This window comes from Equus asinus, chromosome 22 (assembly GCF_041296235.1).
Source record: "Equus asinus isolate D_3611 breed Donkey chromosome 22, EquAss-T2T_v2, whole genome shotgun sequence".
NCBI lineage: Eukaryota > Metazoa > Chordata > Mammalia > Perissodactyla > Equidae > Equus > Equus asinus.
In genome coordinates, this window is record NC_091811.1 from 57,362,024 (window position 1) to 57,386,975 (window position 24,952).

At 37.8% G+C, this 24,952-nt stretch overlaps 2 pseudogenes; both read right to left on the reverse strand.

Moving 5' to 3' along the window:
- On the reverse strand, window positions 1-941 carry LOC106822832 (olfactory receptor 6C6-like; annotated as a pseudogene).
- A 17,589-nt stretch (window positions 942-18,530) lies between these two features.
- Window positions 18,531-19,454, reverse strand: LOC106822818 (olfactory receptor 6C74-like; annotated as a pseudogene).
- Window positions 19,455-24,952: the final 5,498 nt, after the last annotated feature.

The window sequence follows — 24,952 nt, forward strand, 5'->3', positions numbered from 1 at the left end:
TTATTCATTTTTTGATTTAAAAAAAATCTTTTGGAGAGTATCTTTGAAGGCTTGTTTCACTTGCTGGTTCCTTAGACTATAAACGAAAGGGTTTAACAAAGGGGCAGCTGAGGTGTAGATAACAGCTACACCTTTGGATAAAGTCACCCTTTCTTTTGCTGATGGCTTCATGTGAATAAAGATACAGCTCCCATAAGTAAGGGAGACTACGATCATATGAGAAGAACACGTGGAAAAAGCCTTTGTTCTTTTCTGAGCAGAGGAGATTTTTAGAATGGTCTTGATAATATACATGTAGGAAAAAACTACTAAGAGCAACGTGACCATGAGCGTTCCACCAGCTAAGACAAATGAAACCAATTCGAGGAAACACGTGTCTGTGCAAGAAATCTGCAGCACAGGGGGAGTGTCACATATGAAATGATCAATTACTCTGGAAGCGCAGAATTCCAGTTTCAGTCCCGAGACCAAGGGTGGAAAGGTAATCAGAAAGCCGGCTGTCCACGAACTGAGGACCAGCCGGTAGCACATTTTGTTGCTCATAATGATGGGGTAATGTAAGGGTTTGCAGATTGCTACATAACGGTCAAAAGACATGGCAGCCAGTAGATAAAATCTGTAACTCCTAAGAAGAGGGAAAAGAATAACTGAGATGCACAACCATTGTAGGAAATGATTTTGGTTTTAGTCACGATGGTGACCAAGAATCTGGGAATACAGATAGTTGTCAATAAAACTTCCAAGAAAGAGAAATTTTGGAGGAAAAAATACATGGGAGTCTTGAGGTGGGGATCCAGTAGGGTGAGGAGGATGATGGATAAATTCCCCATCATGCTCAACATGTAGTTTAGAAAGAGAAATATAAAAATCACAATTTGCAATTTTGGGTCATCAGTCAGTCCCAGGAGAATGAATTCTGTCTCTCTTGACTGGTTCTTCATTTCAGATTTGAGTCAGATTAAATAGAAATAGGAAAACTCCAAAAGTGGAAATAACCAAATTTTTTAAAAGCTACAGACATAAAAAAAAATCAGAAATGTAAACAAGTTCAAAAGTTTGATCCAATTTGACAAGACAGATGATACCTAATACAACAGCATAGATCAACCTAAGCAGCCTCCAACTGACATTTAAGCCACAGTGATCTTTACAACGTTACTAAATCCTTCCTTTTTCCCCATTTGAACTTGAGAGAGAATTTAAATTTTAGCCACTCATTCCCAAATGAGCTGAATTCTGTTTAAATGTTCTAAACAGAGAGAACATAAGTATTACTTGAAATGTATTTTCTATGTGTATTTCATAAATTATTGAAAAAACTCTTGTGACATCTAGACTAGTATGCTAGTGTCAACTTGCAATGTTATGCAAAAATTCTTAGTTGATCAAAGCACTTTTTAAATATGTGGAACATATAGAAATTACCTATTTCCTCTTTGATTGAAATACGCTAATATACACCATTAATTATTTTGTCCGATTGCGGTACTTCTCCATTGTTCCTTCATCTCATTTCATTTCATGATTATTTTGGAGGGGTTTCAAATACATCAGTCTTCTCATAATTAGTTGTATTTAATCAGGAAGTATTGAATATTGGATCTACATAAAAATAGAAAAGAATATGACAGTTTAAAAATCAGTGAATATTACCTGACTGGGGGTTGCAGAGTTGCTTTCATTTATGATCTAGATACCTATTCTAAGTTATAAATGACTTACCATGTCCAGGATATATTGATATAACTTTCCCCTTCTGAGAATATGGTAGAAACAAGAGTCAAAAATAAATGAAGAATATTCTCCCTTTATAATACTATAAAATATTCAAGTATTTCAAGAAGAAATTTAATTCCGATGTTTTTCTGGAAAAAGATTCAAAACAGATACGCAATCTGGAAATTATATGCATCTGCTAACGTCTTCTACTTTCACTTACACTCATTAAAATCACAGGACCCAGATAATTCAGTTAGAATCCTCTTTCATGCCAGATAAGGTTTATTTTCTGGGGGTTTTTCTTGCATATTTAAATCGAGGAAAACATCTTCATAAAAATTCTAAGTGAAAAATCTTTGGGAAATCTCTCAGATGAAAGGAACTCAAATTTTGTAACCAAGAACTTTTGCTTCCAATTGTACACTAACGAAAGCCACAGTTTTATCATTTTCCTCATAAGAGACACAAAGGGATTAATTGAAATAGAAAGTGGAAAGAAAAAGAAATGCCCTCTGGAGACTGAACATACCAATTAAGTTAAAAAAGAGAGAGAGAAAAAAGAAAACAAAGAAATAAGGAATTAAAAACCACTGTAAATTGTTTTAACTATAAAACTGAAGAGACATTGTCCCCAAAGGGAACTAGAAGTGACTTAAACTCTATACTTAACGCCAACAAGAATTTCAGATATTCCACGGCTCGGGGACGATATGAGCAATTTTACTGGAAAGAGGTTTAGCCCCAAAAGGAGCCTGTTTGTTTCCTCCATTAGGTAACATATATGTTAGGATCCCATTAATTTGCTTGTGACCCATCCCCAAAATGGGAAACCACCATGGCCTGGGTTCGTTTCCCAGTCAGAGAACCACACCACCTGTCTGTCTGTTGGTTGTCATACTGTGGCAGCTGCCTGTTGCTGTGACGCTGAAAGCTATGCCACTGAGATCCCATTTCCAAATACATCATCCATGAAATCCCTCTGAATCGCAGTGGAGCATCGTCTGATATAGCGTCAGAACATGAGAGGATGGTGCAAAAAGTCCAGGCAGGGTTCTGCTCTGCTGGACTCAGGGTAGCTAAGAGTGAGAATAGACTCAAGCACACTAACAATAAAGTATTAAATGGTCCCCTATTTATTTTTATTTTGAAACAATGTAAAACAAAGAAAAAATATTTAACAAGGACCTTTTATTCCTGAGCCATTTGATGCCCCATCTGCTACTCAATTTAGTAGTCTGTATTTATGACGAAAAGAATATTGTACTAGATAAGCACAATACAACCTTAATTATCAGGACATTAACATTGCTACATTATTAACATCTAATTTTCCAATCCTATTCAAGTTTCACCAGCTGTCTAAAAATTTCATTTATAGAAAAAAGAATACAGTTTAGAATTACGTTTCATTTAATTGTCATAAATTTTTAATCTCCTTTAATTTGGAATAGTTCCCTAGTCTTTCCTTAACTCTCAAGAATGTTGACTGGAAATTATTTTCCAGTAATTATATATTATGTCTCTGAATTTTTCTCTGAAGTTTTTGCATGATTATCTTAAATTTATTAACCTTTGGCAGGAATATTACAGAAGTAATGATGTCTTCTCATGGAATCCTATCAGGCATGACACTATTTCATTTTTTCCCATGATTGGTGATATTTTCTTTTATTTCTTGATTAATATGGCTGTTTACAGGATTGCTCACCCTAAAGCTACTCTTTTGTCTTTGAAATTAGTATTTTGTGTAAGTACTTTGAATACTATATAAATATCTCAATCCTTGGAAAAACTTCCAATTTATAGATTAATTATTTATTTCATATCATTACGGATTTGTGGTTTCCAATTTTATTCATTATTATCGTTATTTATTTTGATGCTCTATTGCCCCAGACTTGGCCAGTGTAGAACTCTTCAAGATTGTTCCCTTGTCCTTTTCACATGCTCCATCAATTTTTGAGGGCTTCTTGATTCCCTGGCACCACAAAATGGCTCATCTTGTACCTTTTCTACACCATCCTTGGTCTAAACCATTTCTTCAAGGAGTCCTGCTTTTTTTAATAGTGAAGAAAGTTATTTCGAAGCCAAGATCTGAGTTCTATGAGTGTTACCTATGCTCATTGTTGGGGGGGTCAACATTCCCAGGTCCTCACAGTGGCCAGATTTACACAAACACATAAACACACACACAGTTAGGCATACACATATATACTCATACACAATATACATATAAATATATACAGAGAGTATATATATACCCACACTCATATTTATACACACGTATACATTTATATACACACACATATATACAGATATTTACATCTGTATGTGTTTCTGTAATGTCTCTATATATTGAATAACACAAGTTCAAACCAACACATCAATCCAGCACCACAGAAGTTAGTCCACCGTATTCATCTGATGTGCAATTGGAAAAAAAATGTGGATTAGGATGATGATATTTCCTCCAAAGTTGTTTAAATTTTGGTTTTGCCAGGCACCTGAGGCCGCTAGTAATCAAGGATAATCTCAGTCCAAATGCACATGTTGAGATGATTTGAAGCTGAAAATACAGTACTCGTGAGAGTGTGCCTTACTAGAGTTTCTCAACCCCAAATTAGAGGTGTTCACCAAGTCTCCTCTGATGCGCCCTGTGTCTGACTCCCTGGACCCAGGAATCAGTCAAAAACACTGAGCTTTCCTCAGTGATGACAGTTCTGAATCAGCAATTCCCTCAGGGAAAAGGAGGCCCAAAGTCTAAACTTATTTTCCTGGATCTCACTTCCCTGTATTCTGGCCTGATAACTCTTCCCTACCTTGTTATCTCTCCAATTTATGTCAAGCTTATGATTTTCATATTTCCCATTCTTCCAGCTGCTTTCCATCTGAGGATTGATATATAAAGTTCTTTGAAATTACTTTCTTCATAGTGACGTTAACGACATTTCCCTAGAGAAAAGAAATTGAAACTCATCTTCAGATATGTCAGGTCCTGTGAAGTTAAGCCAGTTTTAGGTAGATTGTTTATCTATTCCCTATGGTTTCACAAGAGTGTTTTTATATATTGCAGATACTAATCATTTCTGGCTGCAAATATTGCCTCTGAATGTGTGGCTTATATTTTTCTCATTTTCTGATGCTGTTGAAAAACTAACTCTCATGGCTATTTCTCTGCCTAAAAAAACCTTTAAACTCCAATTCTTAATTATTTTGCTGCATACACAAGTTTAATTTGACAGTTCTCTCTCCATGTTTTTAAGAAATCATTAAACTATCTTTGTATCACAAAATTGCTGTTGAATTATTATTTGCCCTGTGTCTCTAAATCTATCTTTGCTTTTTTACTGCCCTTAAAATCTTCTCTTTATCCTTGCAGTTTCAGTGATTTCATTAAGATTTGACTTCTCGTGTATTTCTTTTTATTTAAACTTGCCTAATATTTATTTGGTTTCCTAAAAATATAAATTGGTCTCTTTCATCAATTATGGAAAATTAGTAGCTATTATCTCCTAATAAATGTTTCTCCTTGTTCTAGATATGTTCTGCTACTTAATATCCAATCCATCATATATTAGAACATCTCATCATATATGCAGTGTTTTGTGAACTCTCACATTTATATTATCTTGCCTTTCTATGCTGTATTCTAAATAAGTTATTGAGAAGTGTTGTCCTGTTTACACACTCCTCAAATATGTCAATTAGCTGTTTAACCTATATATAAATTTTTGTTTCAACTATTTTTATTTTCATTTCAATAAGTACTATTTTTTCTAAAACTTACTCTTCCGTAGTCTCTTATCCCTACATAAAATTGCCTTACTTTTATTTCGTTAAGCTATTATACATTATTTGATAGACTTTGTATGATTCTTCAAACTTCTGCAACTTTTATGAGTCTATTCAGCAGTTTGTTGTTTCTGTTTGTGACTACTTGTAATGACCTGCCATGCAAATACTATGAGATATTTTACTGTGCAGTCACATTCTTTAGAATGGCATCTGCGTGCATATTTGAGTTCTACAAAGAGGACTGGCATTTGCAGCTGTTAGGTGTTTGGGTGTTCATCACTGGGACCTCTGTCAACTTAATTTTGATTTGGTGGCATTAAAATTTGGGGGAAGTATGCAATCTGCTTCCGAATATGTCTAAGTGTAGGGATGAGAAAGAAGTTCTAAAGGAAGCTTTCTTTCTTCCACCCATACTCAAGGTCAAAGGAGTTAAGTGTCCACATTTCTCTCTCTTAGGGGAAGATTTTATATTTCTCATTCAAATTTTGAGGACGATAGCTTTCCCCGGTTCCAGCTCCATGTAGCTACATGCAACACAACAAACAACGGTATATGGCACCCAAACTTTGCTTCATCACCCCATTTTCTGAAGTCCAGCAAAGTCCAATACCTGGGCCAACACCTGTTCCCTGACTTTTATCTGTGGTGATCTGTTTCAGGACTCGTTCACTCTATCTTTCTAGACATTGCAGATTTCACTTACTATTCCACCAGCTCAGCCATTCACCTTTTCATTTTCCTTTTCAATTTATTTCAGAACTTTTAGGCTTTTTGTACCAGGAAGTTTATTTTTAAGACATTTGAATGCCATATTTTAGGAAGTAAAAGACTCTTTCCCTTCCTTATGTTCCTCAGGATAGATTTTTATTAATATTGATACTATAACTATGTATATATTGTCATTTCTTTTAGTGAGCAGTGTATTTGTTTTCTGTGGATACTGTAATAAATTAAGATAAAATGAGTGGCTTAAAACAATGAAGTTATTCTTTCACAGTTCTGGAGCCCAGAAGTCTGACATCAGTTTCACTGGGCCAAAATCAAGTTGTTGTTAGGCCTGTTCCCCCTCCAGAGGCACAAAGTGGGGACTCCATTCCTTGCCTCTTCTTTGCCTTCTGGGGGCTGCTGGCTTTCTTTGGCTTGTGACCACATTATCCAGTATCTGCCTCTGTGTTCACATTGTCTTCTCCTCTTCTTTCTGTGTCAAATATCCCTCTGCCTCTCTTTCATAAGGACACTTGTGACGGCATTTAAGGCCCATCTAGATAATTCAGGATAATGTGCCCATTTTAAGATCTTTAACTTAATCACGTCTGTAAGGACCTTTTTCTGGACATCAGGTAATACTTACAGGTTCCAGGGATGAGGCCCTGTTATGTTTGGAAACCATTATCCGTCCATCAGTTACATCATCATCATCATTATGTCCTCACTAGTAGATTTATTATTCTCATTATTCTGGTTTGTTGCATTAATTAGTATGCTGAGAGAGTTGATCAATTAGGTGATCAGGATCATGGGCAGATATAAAGGTCAGAATTTTTATGGTCAATTTCTGTGGAAATCAATTTTTTTCAAGTACTATATTCTGACTCATAGCATCAAATTTGTTTTAATTTTCTGAGTTTTTTTCTTTCTCCTTATATTCCTTAGATAGTGTGATAATTAAATTAACAAATTATCCTATGTATTGGTTGCTACTAAGTACTAAGCCCTATATAAATATTATCTCATCAAAGCTAAGAATAACTCCATAATAGAACAAAGCTCTTACTATCTCCTTTTAGCCAACTAGGAAATAAATGCTGGAATGATCAATTAACTACTTGTACAGCTAAGTAGTTTGTAAGTGGGATTAGAAAGGGGATTTCCAAAGAGGCTATTCACGACTGTTATATTGATTCTTTTTTGAGGAAATAATAGTCTTTGGTGATAATTACTTATTAGTTTTAACTTCTCAAATACTAAACAAATTATGTGACATTTGACAAATGATTTCCACGAAAAAGAGGAGAAGTTGTCACAAGATTAAAGGGAATTCTTTTTCAGATGTTTCTGCAGCCCAGTCAATCGGACATTAAATGGGGCAAAAGAAAAAAACTCACCGAACCAAATTAATATCTTAAGGACATAGCTTTTTCTTCCAATGTAGAAAAAAATCAATGTTAGAGATTATCTTCAAAATTCAGAATATTTGAGTTATGATAAACTGTGGTCAAAATTATTAGAGAACAGTTGTTAAAAACCTGATATCTGATACATTGATTGATTAATGTAGGGAAAAAGGGAGTATATTGACTGACCACGAATCTGCTTGAGTCAAATATGTCATTTACTTGGAGTTTACAAGCCTGTCATGAAAATGAGTAGATCTTTGAGAGAATTTGGGGAAGATGTGGATTAGGAGGCACCAGGAATCTGTCTCCCACCTAGACAACAGCTGCACTGACAGAATCTGTCTGATGTAATCATTTGGGAACTCTAGAGTCTACTGAAGACTTGCGACTTCCAGGGGGAGGGTAGGACGACAAATTCTTAATTGCCATAATTTCAGCTCTTGGCTCAGTAGCAGCTACCCATCCTGCACCCCGACACCCATGGCAGGCAGCTGTGTACCTGTTCCTGGAGCGGCTTGCACACAGCTTGCAGGAGCCAAGGTGGGCAAAAAGGATCCTGTCCTCCCAATATTAGCAATCTGATCCCTTGTTGCTGCTTGTGACCACAGAGGTGCAGACAAAAAGGTAAGCGGCCATTGTTGTCAAACCTTCCCCACGTTATAGTAAGCCCTTCCCTCTTTAGCTGAAGTGACTTTCAGGGGACTGAAAGGGCTAGTGCCCTTTTCCCTCTCTTCATTTTCCTTTTTCCCCTTTTGGGAGCCACACATTAAAGCCTAGGACATTAAAAAGTAAATGTATATACAGGGAAAACTAGAAAGAGACTGTTCATACACAGGGGAAGGCACAGTCTCAGAAGAAACCTGAGAAGACCTTGAGTTTATACTCAGGCTGCTACTTGGGTCAGAGAAAGCCTACAATAATAAAAATAAAATAAAATAGAAACAGAAACAATAACAAAAAAACCAGCATCCCTGGGAAGGGGGAAGAATCTGAATCCCAGAGTTACCACATTATTGGATTGAAACGTCCAATGTTCAATAAAAAATCATGGGTCATAAAAAGAAACAAAAGAGTATGGCCCATTCAAAATAAAGCAGCAGAAAGTGTCCCTGAAAGAGACTTAATCTGCTAGATCTACCACACAGAGCTACTAGACAAAGACTTGAGAACAACTATCTTAAAGTTTCTGAAAGAACTGAAGGAAGATGTAGAGAAGTCAAGAAAGCAATGTATGGACAAAATGGAAACCAGAAAAATGAAATAAGAAACCAAAACGGAATTATGGAGATGAAAATTACAATAACTAAACTGTTATAAATGTATTAGTCTTTGCAAAAATACAAAAGAACTTAAGCTTTGTTCTTTTTTACCACGTGATAAGTAGGAAATTCTGCATGCAAGTTCAAAATACCTAATATTCTCAAAAGTACATGAAATGCTTACAAAATTGACTATGAGCTTAGCATAAATGAAGTACAAAAAAATTCCACAGGATTAAATCCTTACAAGTATACTTTCTAATTATAGTGGAATTAAGCAAGAATCAATGACAGACAAATAACTAGAAAGTCCCCAATATTTGGAAGTTAAGCAAAATACTTCTAAATAACCAATCAGTTTAAAAAAAAGAATCAGAGGGGCTGGCCCAGCAGCATAATGGTGAATTTTACACACTCCGCTTCAGCGGCCCAGGGTTTGTGGGTCCAGATCCTGGGTGGGCCAACACATTGCTCATCAAGACATGTTGTGGCAGCGTCCCACATTCAAAAAGCAGAGGAAGATTGGAACAGATGTTAGCTCAGGGCCAATCTTCCTCACCAAAAAAAAGAAATCAGAAAGGAATTAGAGAAAATTCGGGGCTATATCATAAAATGTAGCATATCAAAATTATGAGATATCTACTAAAGACACATTTACAGAAAATTTACATAATTGAATGTATGCATTAGAAAAGATGACAGCTAAATATCAATTATCTATGTCAATGCTGGTTAATATGGTAGCTACTAGCCACCTATAGTTATCAAGCACTTGAAATGAAGCTACTGCAACTGAGGAACTGAATTATTTAATTTAATGCTCATAGTTTTAAATTTATATGTATACTGAGTATCCACATGTGGCTAGTGGCTATCATATTGGACAGTATAGATCTAAGTAATCTTCTCAATAGCCTACTAAAAAAGTGGCAAGTTGCATCCAAATATATTTGATACATAGATTATTGAGATAGAATTTAACTACAAAACAGTTCACATTTTCGGGGTGTACGGTTTGATGAACTTTAACAGACATATATAGCCATACAACCAGCACTATCATATATAAAATGATATATATGTTTCCGACATGTTTTCTATATAAAATGTTTCCATCACCCTAAGAGGGCCCCTCATGAGGACACTTCCGTAGTAACCCACTTTTCCTCCCCCTCAGCCCCTAAGCACTGACAAGATTCTGTCCCTAGAGTTTAGTGTTTTCCAGAATTATAAATAGAGTCACAGAGTACCTAGATATTGTATCTGGCTGCATTTACTGAGCATGTTTCTAAGATTCATTTGTGTCTTTTACATATCATTAGTTTATTCCAATTACATGCATATACCACAATTGTTAAACCATTCACCAGCTGATGGGCATTGGATTGTCTCCGGGTTTGGGCATCAAGGTAAAATGTATTTAATAGACAAAATTCAGTTCACTTGAAGGATCAAAAAAAATTTCATCAAAAATCCACCCCAAGTTTCACCTTATTAATCCGATGATATATTATGTAGAATTAATACTTATAGATAATGTATATATACACCAGAGTGGAAAACAGTTTATAATAAAGTCTAACATTGCCTCTGTTGCTAACTGGAAGTGAGGCGATGTCTTGTGCTGGTGTAAACCAGCTTGAGATTGCCCAGTGTTGCCCGGGACAGTGAACTGCTGACGATCCTGTTCAATATTTCACTGATTTTTCTCAATCACTTCTGATCTCTTCTGGGATACTTTCACTTTGGCTTTCATTTAAAAGTAGATTGCAACGGTGTCTTCTATTGCCAATAATCAGTACTTTTCTCATCTCAAAAGAAGAGTTTTTCTTTCTTCGTTTTATTTCAATAGATCCCTTGAGTCTGTAGTAAGTAGAAAACGATAAAACTGCAGCATCTTATAAGGGTACAGTTGGCAATATGGAATCTCTCTCTCTTGGAGCAGCTGCTTATCTTTCATCAGGTGATGTCCTGAGTTTTTTGAGTTGCACTTTTTATTTCATTTTAAAGAATAACAACCTATTTTGAGGTTTTGAATGGCAACAATTATAAGAACAAAATTTCGCAAAATGCAACTTATCTGGAACAGAAGATGGATGTCCATTAAAATCATTGATACCTGAGTACCAAACTTCACAGTGAGCGTGAATTTGAGGGAATGTGGAAATTCTTTACAGAAGCACAATATGTCCACACTGCCTCTTCCCATAAAAATCAGTAGTTATAAATCTCCCTATTGATAATAAAATATGACCATAAAAGAGGATAAAATTGTAATTAATTTTGTCAACATACATCTCTTCCTTGCACACATGGGGAACAATAAATAAAATAGTTTCAAGAAGGTAAGGCAACTATAATTTGAACTTAACTTCAAAATCAGAAATTAAGTCAAATACACAATAAGTCCAATTCAGGGAATTAAATTTGACTACCAAATTTTCATGTTTTACAAATTTTTTTAATGGTAGAGTCATCATATGGTCGTGTATTAACAGGTGTTGTAATGTATTTTATTCATAAACAATTGCATCTAAGTTTCATTTTCTCTGATTCTCTTTAAGAATTACATGTTGCCCTGGGTAAAGCAATGTGGAAAAAATACTGAGCAACTCTCCCCTGTAATTTAAGATAACATAGTTCTAGAACAGTCTGTTAGACCCACATGGTAACAGAAATTGTATGACTAACTCCTAGAACACACTTTCTCAAATCAGAGGTAGACAAAGATGGGAGTCACAGCAAGGACAGAAATACATATTTTTACAATTAAACCTTGTGACCAGTTAGTAGTTGAAGTCTCTAAGACTTCAGTTGCCATTAAAAATATTAAAACTATTCACTAACATTAGCTTTGAATAATGACATAAAGCTTGGAAAAGCTTAGTTTTATTTTTTCCAAATAAGGAAAGAAAGTAACAGACAGGGCAGCAATATTAATGTCAAATACAAAAGAATAAAGATAGTGAAGAGTGTTCTAGTAACCCATTTCTTTTAAAAGTTTGCAGGTAATGCATATAATGAAGTAGACTGGCATGTCTAACACAACAGAGGGACAGTACAACATGCAAGTAAATGGAATCCTTACATGTAGAAAGGATAGGGAGTAATATAATTTCTGGGATATTTAATAGTTTTATAACGTATATGGAGGAAGTAAAAAAACAGCACTCAAAATTATATACACACAAACAAGAATACATTTCCAAAAGGTTAATTGAAAAAAGACACAATATTTTTAACTAAAATATATTGCTTGTTTTTATCGTATTTTGCTTTGTTTTATTTGTTGTATATACTGGGAAACAACTGCTGTCCATTGGAGGATAGCAAAGCCCGTCAAGAAAATTGATAATAATAATGGTGTGTTCTCAGTACAAAGTTTAAAAACTATTATAATTAGAATCTTTATCTAATCACTGGAAGTCAATACTGCCTTAGCCATTGACCATCACAGGAATTGTAATGTAATCCTAAATCCTGGTTTTGAAAAATCACCCTGATACTCATTCTCAAAAGACAAACCAACTTAGCGCATTTGCACAGGTTGAATAAAAATGATAGAAAAATGTATTTAAAATAACTCGTATGCTTTTATTTAAATTATATATGCAGAGCAGAGTCCATTGGGGAGGGATGGGCAAAAATGCATATAAACCAAAAAAAATCCCTCAAGTTCCAAAGGAAAAATTCTGAGGAATATCATATAAAGAGAACTAATGTATGGGAAACAATTTAGAATTGACTGTAGCATGTAATTATGCATCATCGGCAATTTCAGACTGAAGAAACCATTTACAAATGGATAAATTAAAGAATATGTACTTTTTTCTACTTTAAGTTACATATATATTTAAGTTAATATATATATTTTAAAAGATATATATTTAGTTAGTTAATATATATTAATTTAGTTTACAAGTTCATTTATATATATTTAGGTTATTTATATACATTTAGGCTAATAAAAAAGTCAGTAAAGGCAAATCAAAAAAGACTTCTTATTGGTGTTTAAATAGGAAGAAAAATTGCTTACTGCCATGCATTTTTAAGAAACCTCCAGGTCTACTATAGGAATTCACAGGGTTGAATGGCAGCCCAAAAACGCTTTGCTCTTATACAAGAAAAACGTCAGATCAACTCCTTGAAAAAAATCTATCCTTTCTCAACAGATTTGTCTTTGAACTTTTGTTAAAAATCAGCTTTTCATACTCCTGTTGTCTATTTCTGGACTCTGTTCTGTTTTATTGATCTGTTTATCTACTTCAAGACAACGTTACACCGCATTGATTATTGGAGCTTTATAGTAAATATTAAAATGAGGTAGTGTTAACCTTCCAACATAGTTCTTTCCTAAAGCCATTTTGGTGATTCCAGGTGATTCTTCGCATTTCTATATGAATTTAAGAATCAGCTCGTCAATTTTGCACACACAAATACACACACACACAGAGCACCTTCAGGGGTTTTAAGTGAGATTGCATTGAATATAGGTCATTTCCGGGATAGTTAATATCTGAAAAACATTGAATTTGATCTATGAACACTATATCTGATCCATGAACATATGTTTTCTCTTCATTTTATTGTAGGTTTTCTTAATTTCTCTCAGCAATGTTGCATAGTTTCCAGTGTAAACATCTTACAAATTTTTGTCAGATTGATCCCAGACTGATTTCAAGTTTTATAATTGAAAATTGCATTTTTTATTTTTAATTTCTAATTTTTAATTATAGTATATAGAAATAGGATTAAGTTTTGTATTTGAGTTATATTCTGCAAATTTTCTAAACTCATTACTAAAGTAACATTTTTGTAGCTTTCATTGACTTTTTCCACTTTGAAGATCATGTTATCTGTGAATAAAGATAGTTTATTTCTAATTTTCTAATTGGTTGCCTTTTATTTTCCTCTACTTGTTAACAGTGGCTAGAACATCCAACGGAATGTTGAATAAAAGTGAGAAGTGTGAACATCTTATTTTTTTCCTTGATCTTGAGGAGAAAGCATTCAGTTTTTTAACGTAAGTATGCTCTTAGCTGTCAATTAATGTGAGGTGCCCTCCATCAAGTTAATGAGTTCTCTTCTGTCCCTAGTTTGCTCAGAGTTTTTCTCAGCAATAGATATTAAATTTTATCAGATTTTTCATCTGTGTGTAATGCTTTTCTTTTATTTGTTAACATAATGAATTATCAATGTTTTTTCTCATGTCAAAGCAACAATGCACTCCTGAGACAAACCTCCCTCAGTCACGATGTATTATCATTTTTATATTCTTGGATGCAATTTGATATAATTTTAAAGAATTTCTGTATCTGTATTCATGAAGACTATTTTCTGTAGTTTTATTTTCTTTTATTGTCTTTGTTTTTGGTACCATGGCAATGCCAGCTTAAGAATGAATTGGGAATTTTCACTTCCTATTCAAATTTTTGGAAGAATGTATGTAAATTGGTATTTTAAAAAATTTTTGGTAGAATTCACCAACTCTGGAGCTAATTTTTTTTTTCCTGTGGGAAAGCTGTTAACTACAAATCAATCACTTTAACAGACATAGGGCAATTCAGCCCTTATCTATTTCTTCCTTATATATTTCTTCTTGGGCAATCTTTGGCAGTTTGCTTTAAGGATTTTGTCCATTTCAAATAAATTATCTATTTTTTGGCTTAAAGTTGTCATAATATATTCTTATTATCCCTTTAAAATTTGTAGGATGTGTAATGATGTCATCTTTCTCAATTCTAAAATCATCATTCATATTTTACCCTGACTGTTCTAATTAGAGATATATCAATTAGATTTATCTTCTAAAGAATTAGTTTTTGTTTTCATTGCCATGTTTTGTTTTGTTTTGTTTTTGCTGAGGAAGATTCACCCTGAGCTAACATCCACCTCCAATCTTCCTCTTTTTGTATGTGACCTGCCACTACAGCATGGCCGCTGCCAGGGGCGTGGTGTGGGTCCATGCATGGGAACTGCGCCCAGGCCACCAAAATGGAGCCCACCAAACTTAACCACTAGGCCACCAGGGCTCTCCCTGTCCTTATTGGTTTTTGTTATTGTTTTCTGTCTCACAGAGCTCTGCTTGGGTGATTCAGAGAATACAGGACAGTCTTTTTAGCAAATAGTGTAAAATCAATTGAATATCTATATGCCATAAGATAAATGTCAACTTGTGCCTCAAACTACATAAAAATTAAATATAAATGGCTCATGGACATGCATGTAAAACTTAAAACCACAGAACTTCTAAAAGAAAACATAAGAGAAATTCTTTGTGAACTTGGGTTAGGCAAACATACCTTAGATATGACATCAACGGGATGACCCATTTGAAAAATTATGAATGAAACTTCATCTACATTAGAAAACTTCTGCTTTTGAAAGACACTCATTATAATTAAAGACAAATTACAAACTGGGCGAATATATTTGCAAATTGTATATCAGATAAAGGACACATATCTATACTATATAAAGAATCCTCAAAACATTAATAAGAAAATGATTCATCAAGATGGTGGAATAGGAAACCTAGCCCTTGTCCTCTCACCAAAAAGCAGATTTACTAACAATATAAATTTAAAATGCCTTTATGACCAGTTAAGGATTTGCAGTATCCCAGACGACCACAAAATTGAGATCAACATAGTGAAACGGGTAAGAAGAGCAATTTCATCTTATCCCTTTCAGCCCCTCCATCAAGCTGGCACAGGTCACTGCAAACAGATCACAACTCTTCCCTGGGGGGGCTGGGGGGGATGGGGTGCAGGGGAGAGTGTGGCTAACATTGAACACCCTCAGCTTTTCAGTGTGTTCCTTGAAGGGCTGGCATCTGTCTTACCTCACACGGAACAGTGAATATGCCATATGGGGAAAAAGACAGCACTAAAGATGAGAAATATACTCTAAAATTTAGGAAATTACATTTAAGATAGAAAAATGATTTCTCCCTAGAACTTATTTTTATGAAAGAATTATCTGTACCTTATAGAGGTTCTAAACCCAGTTAATGCCAAGATGATCTAACCTTATTTTTCAACTTAATAAAAATATTGATGTTGTATTTATAATAAAAATTTTTCAAATAAAAATTCTATTTGGAGGAGAAGAGATTTTATGTTATTAATTGACCACAAGTTGAGATGTTTCTGGAGACAAAGTATGGGAGTTTCTATAGGTCTCTTTTAAATAACAAATGAGAGTCTTCCTTTTTTTTTTCTGCTTTATCTCCCCAAATCCCCCCGGTACATAGTTGTATACCTTAGTTGCAGGTCCTTCTAGTTGTGGCCTGTGGGACGCTGCCTCAGAGTGGCCTGACAAGAGGTGCCATGTCAGCACCCAGGATCTGAACCGGCGAAACCCTGGGCCTCCACAGCGGAGCGCGCAAACTTAACCACTCGGCCACAGGGCCGGACCCCAAATGAGAGTCTTTTAGTCATAGGTATTTTATTTAAATTCTGGAGGATTAATTTGATGAATGAACAAAAGCACAACTGTGACCATAAACAGACAGAGAAGTAGATATCTAAGAGAATTCAGTTCAGAAAAATTAATTCAAAAGAGCTAAATTTATGGGCATATAAATTGACAAGTTAGGATAGATGCCAGTGAGTTACTTGAAAAACAATGTATTAAGGATGAGGTTGCCCAGAGAATTGAGTGACTAACTCTGCCTTGAAACACAGACAATGTTCTTAGGAAAGGTGATATTTGATTGAGTACTTAGAGGGCTCAAGACAGCTTATTAGTTTTGAGACAAGAAGATAGAAAGCCCAAGAGTGTTGGAGCTTTAGGTAAGGATGATAGCAAGCAGGATAAAAGTCATACTACAAATACTCTTTTAGTTTTCGTTCAGAGTGCTCAATAGGGAAAGGAAAGAAATATCCTCTACCAGACAACTCAGAAATGTCTGGAGAACAGGCTTAAAATAAGTGTTTAAAAGATATCAATATCTTCAATTGGAGAAATGAAAACCAAGCCTTCCTGAGTTTAAATTTTCACTATTCTTTTTGGCTTTATATCTTTCAAAATGATCTTAGCCTCACTGAGTTATCTTTTGCTCTTAAGCATAATGCTAATAATAAGTATTATATCACACTGTTTCCATAACTACATGAATTGTATAAAACACCTATCAGTGCCTGTAATTTAGTGACTAGTGAATAAAATATAGGTCTTATTTTAATGGTATATTTCTTATCTAGCTGACCTCACTGGAACAGAAAAGGTGAAAGCGTTTCAAGGTAAAATGTTTCAGCATTTCAGGTGGAAGCTTTCTCAAGAAATAAGTTGTACCTGTCTTAAAAAGTTGTGTTACCTATTAGAGACCCAATTTAAACAAAAACAAAACCAAAAAACAGCAATAATAAACTACGCAGGGATTCAGGATTCAGAGGCCAACAGGTAGCTGTTCTAATAGATACAACATGAAGTGATATGTCATAGTCAAACTGAAATAACAGAGAAGATAGATGTAACTTTAATCTGCCTGGGAGTGGAACGGGGGAGTCTTAGTTTAGAAGTGCTAGATCCTTAATAAGAGTTAAAGAACATCCTATATGGTAAATAGGGAATAGATGACAGATATTTAAAAATACATAAGAAAGCATCACAGCATGGCTCAATGATAAATTAATGGTTTAACTTGGACTGTGTTTTAAACAAATTCTTCCTGTTGGCAAATAACAGAATCAAAATTAATCAGAATAGTGAGAGAGCCTTAGCTTTTATTTTTATTAGATTGTCTCAAAATGTTACATATATATTTTTTTGCTCTTAAAATTTCTAAAAGTTAGATAATGCTTCAGGATTATTAGGTGTACTTTCTAAAAATGGATAAAAAATTATGTCTAAATTATCAAGGAAAAAACGTAATAATTTGTTTAAATGACCATTTTTCTTGAAATTATATTCATGACTCAAATATCTTTTAAGATCTGGTTCATTCTACTTATTCTACATAAACCTATTTAATTGTCTAGTCACTTATATACTACATGTATTTTATTCCTGCCTATCTTTTATTTGCTCCTTTAGATAGTATTTGTCAAATATGCTTTCTTATACATAACTAGTTTCTATAGAATGTACTTTAAAACAACAATAATTTCTTTAAAGAAATAAACATTTTTAAAGATGAGCATCAACACTATGGCTAATCTCTGTTACAATTTCTTATTATTTTAAATAGAATGTGCACCAATAAGTTGGTAGTATTACAAAAAATATAAATGAATATTAGTTTTAAGTAGTTTGTACCTGATCACAAATGAAGGATAGTAATAAAATTTGCATCACATGCTACATTAAATATAATTCCAAGTGAAATATATTTTGTAGTCTTGACTACTAGAATTGAAAGACAGATGAAGCAGATTAAATACGTAATTTCTGTCATACATCCAGTGGAAAAGGAAGAACGATGCGAAAAAAAGTCTCTATTAAAGAATGTAAAGAATTAACATCTTTAGAACAAAGATTTTTGTGAAAATAAAACTTGAAAAGAGATAAAGATGAAAATCAAAGAAATGAAAGGGGGAAAAAAGGAGGAAATTATGTATTGGAGCTTTTATTGGATACACTGGTATTATTTCAGACAACTTTGTTCATTTCCTTTATATATAATGCAATAGTATATTCACTTGCTTGAGAAAGAAACAACCCTGTGTATCATATTCATGAAGGCTTTTTTCACTTGGTGGTTCCATAAGGTGTAGATGAAAGGATTCAAAAGTGGAGCAATGGAGGTATTGAGCACTGCAATTCCCCTGGAAAGAGATATTCTTTGTTTGACTGATAGTTTAAGATACATGAAGGTGCAGCTGCCATAAGAAAGGGATCTCACAATCAAGTGAGAAGAACATGTTGAAAAACCCTTTCTCCTCTGACTAGCTTAAGAGATTCTTAAAATGGTCAAGGCAATATAGGTATAGGATATTATCACTATTACCAATGTGACTATGAGTGTTGCCACAGCTGAGATGAATCCCATCATCTCCAGAAGCTGTGTGTCTGAGCAGGAGATATGCATGAGGGGAGAAGCGTCACAGTAGAGATGATCAACAATGTTGGAGGCACAGAAGTGAAGGACTAAGCCTAAGATGAGTGGTGGAAAGATGACAAAAAACCAGCAAACCAACAACTGAGGACGAGCTGTATGCAGATCTTGGTGTTCATGATAGTGGTGTAATGCAGGGGCTTACAGATGGCAACTTAGCGGTCATAGGACATAGCTGCCAGCAGGTAAAATTCTGATGCTCCAAGAAGGAAGGCAAAAAACACTTGAGCAACACAACTGTTATAGGAAATGGTTTTGTCCCCAGTTGCCATAGTAGCCAGCAATTTAGGAATGCACGTAGTAGTATAGGAAATTTCTAAGAATGAAAAATTCTGAAGGAAAGAATACATGGGGGTCTTGAGGTGAGTGTCCACCAGGGTGAGTGTGATGATGGTTAAGTTGCCCGTGACGCTTAGCAAGTAGGTGAGAAGCAGGAAGGAAGATAATACAACTTTCAATTGTGAGTCATCAGGCAAACACTGTCACTTTTGTATGATTTCCCATTACTGCCCTCTACCTTTCCAGGTCTAAACAGAAAAAAAAAGGAAAGAAAAAAATGATAATTCCAATGGAAAAATAACAGTGACACCTAGTGTTTAAATTAAAGTTTGCAAAGTGATGTTTCATGTAGAACAACACAGTGCTCACTGATGTTTTAAAGATGATTATGCCAGGAAGAATTATAGTTTGTATTGGCAGAGTATCTACACAGAGAATTCAACCTATAGTTTGCAATTACACCAGAGAATAATCTATATAACGATAATAATTCTTGATTGTTTCTACATGAATAAATTAGAAGCAAATTAGAGGAACTTTTAAAGCATAGAAAAGGTTTTCTTCTCTCTTGATGATATGCATGAATTGGGATGGATGCCATTCCTGTTCATTTAAAGAAGTTTGCATGCTAGGAACGAAGTGATATGTATCATAGTAAGTACATCAGCCCAAGTATTGCATTTAATGGACACACACACACAAACCTAGCCATAATCAATACACAGGGCTAGTATAACTTTACCACTTTACTCAACTAATCAAACTCAAATGCCTGATTCTTGTGTCATTTACTTTTATGGCTAATGGGATCCAATTTCATATAAGTGAATATGAGGCATTGGGAATAATTTTATTTTCTGTTCTTACTAGTATTTCCATTCCGTCAATTTCTGTTATCACCCCACCCTTCCCACTTTGTTTCCCAAAACAAAATCAACAGGAACAGTCTGGTAATATTGGTGTGGCAAGAAACAAGTTTCCACTGTTTCCCTCACCCTAATCCTCTACCCTCTTACCCTAACCCCAATGCCAACCCTAATACTTCACCCTCACCCCAACTCTAACCCCAACCCTAACCCGTAACCCCTGACTCTGACCCTTGACCCCAACCGCGAAGCCAATCCTAACCTTGCCCTAGCCCTAGCCCGAAATCTAACCCTAACCCCACCCCAGCACTTACCTCAACCCCAATCCCCTTACCCCTACCCCTGACTCTGACCCTGACCCAAGCCCTAGCCCTAACCCTCTAACCCTAACCCCTAACCCTAACTCCTGACTCTGACCCTCACCCTGACCGTGACTGACCCCTGACCCCGACTGCGACGCCAACCCTAACCCCTAACCCAAACCCGATCTGAAACCCAAACCCTAACTCAATATGCGAACCCCGAAACTGAACCCCTAACCCTAACTTCTAACCTCAACGTTAAACCAATCCTATCCCCAACCCTAACCCTAATCCAGACATTATGCTGGCTGTCCAACTCTCCAGTTCCGCTCTCGGCTCCTCCTGACCTGGGGGTTTGCTGTTTGCAGGCTGTGGAAGGGATCCTTTTCCCGCCGCTGGTTCCCCTCCCCCGCCTCCCCCGTGGGGCTCACGGAAGCCCCAACCTGGCGAACACGTAAGTGGACGTGACAATGGAGTGCCCCCCGGGAGAACAGGGGCAAATCGGGGGGTGCTGAGTGGAGCAGAGCCTGAGCACACAGTGCTAGTACACACCTCGACCTCGCTCTGTGTGCTTCGCTGCTGCCTCCCCCGGGCCCTGCCGGCCACGCTGGGGCCATCGCGCTCCCTGCTGTCTGGCCTGGGCTGATGGCTGAGGTTGCAAAGAGGTGAACACCGCACGTGTCCTGTCCTTGGTGTGTTCGCAGGCCGTGCTGGCAGTGGCAGCGTCCGTGGGTAGGAGCTTGAGGCGTGTTCCTGGCTCCTGCAGGAGCCCCATGCCCTCAACTCGTTGTGCAGGGAGTTGGAGCTCCGGCCTGGGGGTGTGGGCTGGGGAGGGCAAGGGCGTGGGCTGTAGGTCAGGGGCCCGGCATGAGGAGCTGATTGTCGACAGGACCCGGGGTGGGGTTCCTGCCACTGTGGGCTAAATTTAGTGAGCCATGACCAGGACCCTAACCATAATCCCAGACCCCTCACTGTCACTCCTAGCCCTCGACCCGGACCCTATTCCTAATGGGACTCTGCCCTCGGCCCTGCCCCCACCTGACGCCAACAAAATCATCAACCCTGATCGCTAACACCAACCCTAACCCTGAACCCTAACCTTACCTTCACCGTGCACCTGTGGCCCCTCACCACACACACACTCCTAGCCCTGACCCCTAAACCCTACCCCCTACCGCTAACCCTGGCCATGACCCCAGCCCTAACACAACCCTAACCCTCAAACCCCAAACAGAACACAAGCCTATCTTTACCCCTAATCCTAGCTGTAGCCCTTGCCCAAATCCTAACCCGAACCCGAACCCAAACCCCGAACCACAACGTGAACCCTAAACCCTAACACTAACCCTAAACCCTAAACCTGAACCTGAACCCTAACCTTAACCTCTAACTTTAACCCATGACCCCTAACCCTAATGCTAAATCCAACCCTAACACTAACCCGAACCCTAACCCCAAGCTGAACACAAACCCGAACCCCAAGACAAACCTCAACCCGCAACTGATTCCGAAGCCAAACTCCAGCCCAAACCCTAACCCAAACTATAGCCCTAGCCAAACCTCAAACCCTAAACCCTCGCTCATGTTAGCCCAGCCATAGCCCTAGCCCAAACCGGTACCTGAACCTGCACTCCAACAATCTAACCCAAACCCAATCCAAAACCTGAACCTGAACCCAAACTCTTAACTCTCACCCTCAGACTAACTACAGGAATGTCAAAAACCGGCCTGAAACAGATTCTCCCTCACAGTCCAAGGAAGCAATCCTGTGGACACTTTTTTTTTTAAAGATTGGCGCCTGAGCTAACATCTGTTGCCAATCTTCTTTTTTTTCTTTTCTTTCTCCCTGAAGCCCCCCAGTACATAGTTGTATATTCTAGCTCTAGGTCCTTCTGGTTGTGCTATGTGGGATGCCGCCTCAGCATGGCCTGGTGAGCAGTGCCATGTCCACGCCCAGGATCCGAACCAGTGAAACCCTGGGCTGCTGAAGTGGAGCAAGCAGACTTAACCACTCGGCCACGGGCTCGCCCCAACACGTTTGTTTGGAACTTCGAGCCTCCAGAACTGTGAGGCCGTACATTTCTGTTGTTTAAGGCCCCCAGTGTGTAGCACTTGGTACAACGGTCCTGACCAACTAATTTACCTGCTTACACATCTATTTCCCCAATTCCTCCTCCTTCCTGAGCCCCTCTCCCAACGCCAGTCAGTTCTGGAGGATGAAACAGTTCCTTCCTGTCTTCCTTCCTTTCATTCTTTCTCTGTTTCTTCCTTCCTTTCTTTCACTTATTCTTTCTTTCTTCCTGTTTTCCTTTTTTTTTTTTAATCCCCGATTCTCAGAATGGCCAGGCACAGTGTTGGTGCAGTCATTGTTGCAATGATTGATCAAGCTTTACAACATTGTCTTTGGTCACAAGGGAGGGTAGAAAAGGGATTAAAAGAGACACTAATTTTAGAAGAACAAATCGGAGCTGTCTGGAGAGAAAAGATGAGAAAGAATGAGGTGCACATCCCTGAAGGTGTTCACACATAGAGAGGCTGATAGAAACTCTGCTTAGGGCTGGTTCTATGAGAATGTTGAGAAACAGCTTTGCTGGTTGGAATATCTCAGAGGTTGGCTATTGATCAGTATTTTGGAATTCCAATGAGACAGAACCTGGCTAGGGGTCCCCTTGTGGAACTCTCAGACTGTGTGGGAAAGCGGATGTGTGTTTTGAACAAGGGCTTGGTACAAGGTACCAATTTCCCTCCACCAGATATGTCTTTGTCAGAGTTTAATGTGCTTGTGAATTTGCTGGAATCCATTCCCAGCAGTGCCATCTGTTCACAATTGCCCTACCATCTGAACATTTAACCCTGTCAACCCCCTCCCCGGGCACTCCCACTGCCAGTTAGAGTCCAGCCATTGTCTAACCTGGATAAACTGAGCCTGGGGAGAGACTGGACAGTAGTGTGGGGGAAAGAGGAGGAAGACCTTCCAAACTGTTGGCATTTAGGGCCAAGCTGTGTCTGGGGAGGCCACACCATGCCTTCACACAGAGCCCAGGCAGACAGCATGTGGCTGAGCCAGAGCCATGTTGTGCCCCAGGCAGCCTGGTGGCTCCATGAATAATACTGATGCCTTTTGTTTAGAAACTCTTTCTGGAGGCATCCCATTTCACCACAAGCCGTGCTAAATGCTGGGCCTGCCCCAAGTTGCTTTGCCTTTTACACAGTCCATGGCCAACTGTGCAGGCAGATGAAGGGCCCTGAATGCTAATAAAGGGAAGAGCTGGCATTCCTGAGGCACCCGACTCTGGGAACCCTGCCTTTGTTGCTAAGGAGAGTTGGAACTGTAGCTGAAAGGCTCTAACAAGAGCCGGGAGCAAGGAGAGGGAGAAAAGAAAGGCGAGCATTTGTTTTCAGAGCTTCACAGTTCTCTGGCCAGCTCCAAAGTTGTCCAATTTCTGGTCCCAATTAGAATCTCAAACCCTGTTGTTGTTTCTTTTAACGATCTTGGGAAATTCCTCTGAAGAATCAGCGAGCACTTAGCAAACTTTGGATGGTGGGATCTGTGCAGTTGTGCTGTTCTTGTCTGAACATAGCACACCAAGAGTCCTGAAAGCCGGCTTTATTCCAGTCTCCAGAAGGCGTGATGAAGTTGGCAGAAGTACAAGTGGGCAAAAATCTGCTGGGTTTCTAAATGTTCATATGGGGGCTCCATTCAACAGACGAGTTTTCCAGGTGCCCACTTGGTGGGGAATCTGGGCTCTGCGCTGGGGATGGAGATGAGGAAGCCCTTGGCCCTAGCTTGGAGTGGCCTACAGACCTGCTGGGGAGGCAGACCACACATACTGAAGAGAATTCTGTGGGTTATTTGCTCTGACTGTGACCTGCAGGGCACTATTGGACTTGAAGTTGAGAACTGGATTCTAACGCTGGCTCAGTCGCTGTAAGGCCTCAGGCAAGTACCTTTATCACCCTGAGCCTCAGTTTCTCATCTGTACAATGGGTGTAGTAATATCAACTTAGTTGGGTTACTGTGAGGAGAAAGTGCAGGTGAGAAAATGAAGAACAGAAATGTGGAGGACATGGCCTCTGCCCTCCAGGACCACACCATCGGTGAGCCAGCTGTTGGCTTGGAAGGTGTCTGTTCCTGGAATAGGCACCTATCAATTTGGCCCATTGAATGCGGTAAGCCAAAACACATATAAGAGTAAAGTCATAAGCCAGTTTCCCCTTATGTAGCATGTCTATGTGCCAGGTATAGTGCTAGGCAATTTGCAAGTATTATCTCCTTTAATATGAATGACTTTATGGGGAGGTAGTGAATTGCTCAGGGTCACACATCTGGGAAAGTGTCTCTCTAGCTGGGGATCCAACCTCTGTCACGTCTTCAGTGCTTTTTCTATCTTTAGAGGCTGAGACATTTGCAAAGTTGGGACAGACACAACTGACCGAGTCTCTCCAGGGCACGCTGGAGGTTAACCAGTCACTGCACGCAGACCTCCCTTCAGAAAGGTTCTACTACAGAAAGCTCGTCAAGATGGCAGACACCAAACTCTCTCTGCTCAGCGTT